At 42.6% G+C, this 7,562-nt stretch overlaps 1 protein-coding gene across 4 annotated transcripts in view; it reads left to right on the plus strand.

The window, feature by feature from the left end:
• The window catches only part of FER (fer (fps/fes related) tyrosine kinase), a 316,192-nt gene that overhangs the window by 19,910 nt on the left and 288,720 nt on the right, over positions 1-7,562 (plus strand). The window contains exon 1 of one of the 4 annotated variants that reach the window (XM_014539886.1): positions 999-1,081. The exons of 2 other annotated variants lie outside the window; for them this stretch is intronic. The gene's annotated coding sequence lies outside the window, so the exon portion shown is untranslated. Of the gene's footprint in view, positions 1-998; positions 1,082-1,952; positions 2,002-7,562 lie in introns of those variants that run through there. One more of the 4 variants, XM_014539885.1, reaches the window with a different exon arrangement.

The following is a 7,562-nucleotide window of genomic DNA, read 5'->3' on the forward strand; positions in this document are numbered from 1 at the left end:
CACCCTTGAAAAAATGCCCTCTCTTAACATAGTGCAAATCTTTGACTTGCAACTTCCGATGTATTTACCACCTGCCCCCAACAAAGACTTGTTTAATTGCTGTATCTAACTTTAAGTCAAGGATCTCTGGGTAATATTGTTAGTTCTTCTTGAATAGTTAGGCTGAGGGCCTATGAACTTATGGTTAAATGATAAATATTGTATAACTGATTGTAAAAAGAAAGTGTTCAGTGTTAGGAGAATAGCATAAAGACAGTAAAAACTCTCAATTAGAAAAGAGAAAAAGGAGAAACAACCCACATAGGTTTTCCAATCCATGATATGTACATATTTCATTGGCCAGGAATGGCAAGGACTCTGTCCTGGCAGTGTCGTAAGAGTTTTGATTAGCCAGTATGGCTGCCACTGGTTCTTCCTGGGATTATGTTTATTCTTTTCACTCCTGGTCACAGAGAAGATGAGTATTGAGAAAGAGTCCCTTAGTGGGGACTGTACTGCTTCAAAGTTCATTTAATGTTGATGAGGGCTTGGGGTCCCGGGAACCGTCTTAGAAATTGAGCAGTAACAAACCTTTTTTGGGAGTTTTTTGGCAATACAACTTTTAAAAACCAAGTTAAAAAAAAAATTTCCTTGCATTTGATCAACTTCTCCCAAGTACCCAAAGCTCAAATGCTAGTTCTTGAATCAAACCATTGCCTGGTATGTCTCCAAACAACTTTGCCCATCACTCTAATCCAGTGGTTCTCCAACAAAGGCAATTGATACTTCAGGGACATTTGGCAGTGTCTGGAGACATTTTTATTGTCACAGTGGAGCTGAGTAGGTAGGTGTTGCTAGCATCTAGTAGGTAGAGCCCAAGGATATTGTTAAGCATCCTATAGGACAGCCCCCCACAACAAAGAGTGTCCCAGTTCAAAATGCCAGTAGTGCTGAGGTTGAAAAACCGTACAAATCCTAGTCTTCTCAATTTCCTTCTTGGCTTCTGTCTCTAGGCCATCCAGAGAAACTTCTTGAGGTAACAATGCACAGCCAACTTGTCCCTGCTCCCAGATGTTTCACAGTGCATGGTTCTTGATAATGGGTAAATATCTTCTTTGTAGAATGCTTGGGTAGGAGCCTGGAACATTAGGCTTTTCTCAGTTTTTGTTTTTGTGTGGTTAAGAGCCTAATTTTAGTTTAGGGATATTTTATTTCAACCTTGTAAGTTGCAGTATGAGCCATCTTGGATTTATAATGAAAGACAGAAAAGATTTTTGTTTTATTAAGGCCACTCAAAGTATGCTGCTTTTTTGAAGGACTTCTGAAGACTGCTACATAATAGGCAATATACCAGCACCCTAACATTTTTACTGAGCACTCCATAGTTCCATCCTTAGTAGGCACATAGCCCTATTTACAAGAGTTGGCAGTTTACCAGCTGTTTTTGCTTATTAAGGATTGCTGACTTCACACCCTACAATAGAGGGATACCAGATTCCCTTCACTTTCTATTATTGACTCAGTTCTACTTGTATTACCTGATTTTGGCATAAATTTTTATATTCGTTAGGCTTCCATTGTTACCGAGGAGCTTTGGTTCTTGTCTTCTTGAGGCAAAGATTTCAATCAAGAGACAAAGTGTAGAAAAGCAAGCAAGAATTTATTGACCTCAGCAAAATATATTTAGGACAGTGCAACAAGGAAGGGTATAGATGAAGCAATAAGAGAGCCTATGCTGGGCTGCTCTGGCTCACTGGGAAGTCAGAGAAAAGGGGGCCTTGGAGATAGGTTCAGGGGTTTAGCCTGGGACGAGCTGCTACTGCCCATTGCTCCCCTGGTTTCAAGTCTCATGGGGTCCCTTAGATGGAAGACGGATGGGAGCAAATGATGAGGGTATGCTCCCCTCGGGGAGAGAGCACATGGGGTCCTTCATCCTGAGTGTATTTATTTCTCTCTTGCAGGTGGAAATCTTAGGGGAGGTCTCAGGGAACGGGTTCAATAGACTATTCATCAGCTCTCCAGGTGTGCTCTTTCAGGGTCATGATCTCCACTGGTTGTTTGGGGCCAGGGCAGGGGGTCATTAGTCAGTGCTGCTGGTCCTGAGGCAGCCAAAATCACTTGTCTGGTTTTGCTGCTTTTCTGGACCTACAACTGAGGCCTAGATGTTATCTTTAGGGAGGAAAAGATCAGGGGGTCCAAACTGCATGAGCAGCACTATGCTAGGGGAGGAAAGGTTACCCTGGGAGCAAGGTCCTTGTTTTCCCAGTTTTGCTGTGTGCTAGTCATCCAGGGCTTTTTGCCCTGGTGAGTTTCTGTACCCAGGCCATCGTCCTTGCTCTGTTCACGTTTGTCTAACTGCCTGTAACACCATCTCTGTAAATGGCAACACTTTCCTTGTTTCTGTTGAGACTTCAAACCTTGAAGTTATTCTTGACTCTTTTTCTTTCACTTCCCCCACACAATCTTTCAGCATATTCTGTGGCTTCAAAATATGTCTGAAATCTACCAGCTCTCATCACCTCTATTAGGGTCACTCTAGTTCAATACTGCCCTTTTTCTCCTTGTATGTAACTCCTAACAAGTCTCCCTGCTACTGCTGTTGCTCTCAGAATATTAGTGCTATCCTTTTGAAAAGTAAGAGACCACGTCACTTCTGTACTCAGAATGTTTTAGTTGCTTCCCATGTAACTCTGAGTACAAGCTCAGGGTCCTCAAATAAGATAGTTTTGTGGTCCTGCTCTCCCTCTCTCATGAAAGATCTTTCTCTGAACTCAGATTTTTCTCTTGACTCTACCATTTACTCCCTGTAGGCCTCCTTGCTCTTTCTTAAATACTTACTGTTCTCCTTGCCTAGAATCTCCTCTCCAGATATCCATATGACTTCCTTATCTACTTAGGTCCTTGCTCAAATATCACTTCATCTGTAAAGTCTTTAGAATCATCTAACATAAATACAAAATCTCCTCCCTCCCTCACACTTCTTACCTTTTCCTGCATTTTCTCTCTTTATAATACTTACTAGAGGCCTGGTGCATGAAAATTCATGCACTGGGGGAGGGGGGTCTCTCAGCCAGGTCTACCCCCTCTCACAGTCTGTGAGCCCTAAGGGGATGTCCTACTGATGGCTTAGGCCCGCTCCCCGCAGGGAGTGGGCTTAAGCTGCAGTCTGGCCTCCTTCTGTGAGAGGCGACTGGGCCGATCATGGGAAGGCACCGCCCCCATCACCCGGCTGCTGCTGCCACTGCTGGCCGCCATGGGTGAGGGGTGACCTGGGGCCAGGCCAGCTGGGGGAGAGGCTGTGGGAGGTTGAGGCACAGCAGGTCACACCCTGTCCAACCTCTGTGAAGGCATGGCGCCGGGACTGGGCCCACGCCGCTGCCTCTGTGGCTGCCTCTGCAGAAGGGGCAGTACTGGGACTGGGACCGCGCAGCCCCCTCTCCCGCCCCGCCTCTGCCAAAGGGCCATGGCGCTTGACTGTCTCATGCCGAGGCCTCTCCTGTCCCACCTCTGCAAAAGGGGCGGTGGCGGCGGCAGTGGCGGCGCCACCTCCTCTCCCACAGTGGTGGAGGCTGCAGCAGCACCTCTCCCGTGGCCTCTGCAAAAGGGGCCACGCTGCTGAGCCTCTCCAACACCTCTCCCACACCGCACTGCCTCTCCCATGCCAGCTGGGCTCTTCTGAGCCCCGCCACCTCTTCCAGCCCCTTGGCCCTCATAGGCAGCCACTATGGCTTTGTCCAGATGGACTTCCAGAAGACATCTGGTCTAATTAGCATATTACTCTTTTATTAGTATAGATTACTGTCAATACTGTGCATTTTATTTATTTTGTATTTGTTCCCTCTCTCTCGAATACAATTTCGATGAAGGCAGGGGTTTTTGTCTATTTTGTTGTGTAGGAAAATGTGTGGCACATAACTATGTAGACTCTCAGCAAATATTTGTTGAATGAATTATTAAATAAGAAAAAATAATTTATTGCCTCATGTAACTGTTAAGTCTGGAACACTGATGGGAAGAGAATACCTTGCAGAGGGGAGAGATTGCTCATTGAGCAAATCCCTCCAGGGTAGAAAGGCAAAGTGTCTTTAGGTTTATTATACTAGAATATAAGTAAATAAAGATTAAAATATAAAGCAACCTAGTAAACATAAGTTAATAAAGGAATATAAGTAATGTCTTCCAGGGAAGGGAAGGAGAGGGCTTTACTTCTCCAAAGCTCATTGGAGGTTTCTATCTGTAGGGAGACACTGTCTCGAGCTCCCAAGGCTGTCTGTCATGCAGATACCCCTGTAGTACCTTTTGCTCAGAAGGCTCTGTGCAGGAATGTGAGAAATCCAGAGAGAATTGTTTCCCAAGAGTAATTCCAAGGTGGTAGCAGGTATATCTCTTAACACCTGAACTCTCCTGAACTCAGGTGCGATTAGATCTAGGGGCAAAATGTTTTCAGAGTGTTCTTCATCTCTTTCCATCTCTTAGCAATTCTTTTTGCTGGTTGGCTCACTGTGAAGTAGATACTTATCATGTTCTTTCAGTTTAGCAACCTCAGCTGAAAGATAACTTCCCCATTAGTTCTTGCAGAATTGCGTTTTATCAGTCCTATTGGGTTCATTCCTGAACTACTGCTTGGGGGAGGGAATATGTTGATTGTTCCCACCTGGGTCATATACCTGTTCCAGGAACTTTGTGCTCATTCCAGAAACTTGAGAGTGGGAATACATAATTAGTGCCACCCAAACTACATGGATTGAGAGTAAGAGAAGGGTAGTTCAACAGAAATAAATTGATATGGTGCCACCAAAAGAAGGGGAGTAAAAAATAACATAGGTCTGTCACTTATATGCACATACAACTTGTACTCATTTGAAAAAAACACACAAAAAATCACACACCAAAATCTTACTGTACATAAGCATTCCTGCCTCATCTATTTTTCACCTAACATCACATTGTGAACAAGAGATTTTCTTTGAAAACATGATTTTAAATGGATGCAAAATTATAGTTAAATTCATTGCTTAATTTTAGATATTTGCTTTGTCAGAATTAGATTTTGGTTTGTCGCTTTTTAGAGAAGTAAGAGCAGTAAGGGTGGAATAGAGAAGTAGGGCCAAGACTACGGTGAGGCATGAGAGATGCCTACGACACAAAATAAGACTGTATTCACTTTTAGGGTCATGCAACCACAGGGTGGCACATGCACAACCCTGAGAATGAATGTCTCCGTAAATTTTGCATCCTAGGTGCCTCTCTAGCCTCTATCTATTTCTAGTTGTGAGGAGAAGCACAATTAAAGAATAGGAACTACATTTGGCTAATGAGTATGAGTTAGAGATGGCAACCTGTGTAAATGGGGAAGTTGGTGGGCAAGATTAGATGTACCAGAAAGTCGTTATTATACATTTTTAATTCATCTGTAGAAACCTTTGATGAGTTTTGATAAGGATGATATACCTTTGAAGTAATACAAGGACTATAATTTTTTTTAATCATAGGTTTATAGTAGGTTGAACAAGGAAATGTTCCATTTAGAATTCTACCAAAGAAGTTGTTGCTTAGTTTTAACCTAAATTTCAATATGAAGTGGAAAAATACTGTTTTTTTTCCATTTAAAAAAAGTATAGAAAAGACTTGAGTTGGAACATGATACATAAATAACACATGGGAGCTATGACTAGCTTTCTTGAGCAAGACACCTTGACAATGCTTGGTGGTGGGCATGGAATCCCAGTTGAACAGCTTGTTTTTAGGTTTCTGACAATAAATGTTCTTATATCATAGTCAGAGACCAGAATATGGAAGTCTAGATAACTTTGAACTATCTTTGCTGATAGAGAGGAGAGGCTAAACAATTTCAAATTAAATGGATTATTCAGTAACTTTGGGGAATCTGTCTTTAGAGTGGAATTAGGTAACATGTAATGTGTACATTTAGGTACACACTACATTTTGTTTCCTTTTATAAGTAATACTGTTTACTGTACTATTTCCAGGGAATTCCAGAAATATTGAAAGCAGTATAAAAGAGAAGTCATGATTAAAGTTTTTATATTTAAATATATTTTTAAGTCATGAATTTTATCATTTAATACAGAAACTCTTGTCAAAGCCTTACTTTATGCCAAAGTGTACAGAGAAAGCTGTAATTCACCTTGGAATTTCATTCATTCAGTAATCACTTGTTTGGTAACTACAGTGTTCCAGGTACTGTGTAGGATGCTGGCTATATTAAGAAACAATCCCTGTCTTCATTCATATCACAGTTTAGTGGAACTAGAGGGATGTAATAACACTTTCATTATATGTAGGTTAGATTTCTAACCAGTTGTAGCATTATGAACCTTCTCAAATCTGGAAGAGAATAAAATGCTTGTCTGGGGGGCAAAGGAGGAACCCTTTGAAAATGGGTCAGGAGACTTGGAAGATATTCCTGTGTTTGGTCAGGATGAAAGGAGTAATCATATTGGTAACATCAATGAAATGTCCTCTGATTCATATGAAAGTCAAGGAAGTAGGGGAAATGACAGGAAACGGAATAAGCAAACAAAAAATAAGGAGCTTGAAGAAAGGGGAAAGCTGAGTATAAACCAAGAAGTTGGGATTAGAAATATGAGGTGTGAGGCAAAAAATGAGAAACAGCAACAGGGCTATAAGCTGCATATATTGGCATCAGTGATAAGAGACCAATGACCAAGAAACATCTTAGAAATTCTAATTTCAGCCTTGGCTGGGTTGCTCAGTTGTTTGGAGCATCTTCTGTACACCCAAAAGTTGTGGGTTCCATTACTGGTCAGGGCACATACTTAGGTTGGGGGTTCGATCCCTGGTCAGGGCACCTATAGGAGGAAACCAGTTAATGTTCTCCCTTCCTCTCTCTCTCCCTTCCTTGCTTTCTAAAATCAACAAACATATCTTAGTTGCAAGGGTTGAGATAATATCCAATGCAAGGATCATGCTTTGGCATACTAAAGTATGTTAGATAGAGAAAGTATATATGTCCTGGGAGAATCCTTCCCAAACCTAAATTTTTCTCACATAGTTAACTATTTCTTTAGGGTGTAATAATATTTCAACAAGTGTAGTTTCTTCTTTTGATGTGCTTCAATCTTGAAATTAGTTTTATACTGCGAGAAATGAGAAAAACATGAATTACCTATTCAAAACTCAGGGAATAGGTTAGAAGAGAAGGTAAGATACATTACTCACTGGGAAACTTATGGGAAGAAAGGGAGAGAGTAAGAAGGGGATAAAGTTAAGTAAGAAGAGTATTTTTATTCTTAACTAGAGGCCCGGTGCACAAAAATTTGTGCACTGGGGCGGGGGGAAGAGGGGGTCCCTCAGCCCAGCCTGTGCCCTCTCGCAGTCTGGGACCCCTCGGGAGATAATGACCTGCTGGCTTAGGCCCGCTCCCGGGTGGCAGAGGGCAGGCCCAATCCCTAGGTGCAGCCCCTGGTCGGGCTCAGAGCAGGGCCGATTGGGGAGTTGGGGTGCCGCCCCCTGTCATGCACAGCGCAGGGCGGATCGGGAGGTTGCGATGCCACCCCTAGTCATGCTCAGGGTAGAGCTGATTGGGGGGTTGGGGCACC

This window comes from Myotis brandtii, unplaced genomic scaffold, assembly GCF_000412655.1.
Source record: "Myotis brandtii unplaced genomic scaffold, ASM41265v1 scaffold230, whole genome shotgun sequence".
Taxonomy (NCBI): Eukaryota; Metazoa; Chordata; class Mammalia; order Chiroptera; family Vespertilionidae; genus Myotis; species Myotis brandtii.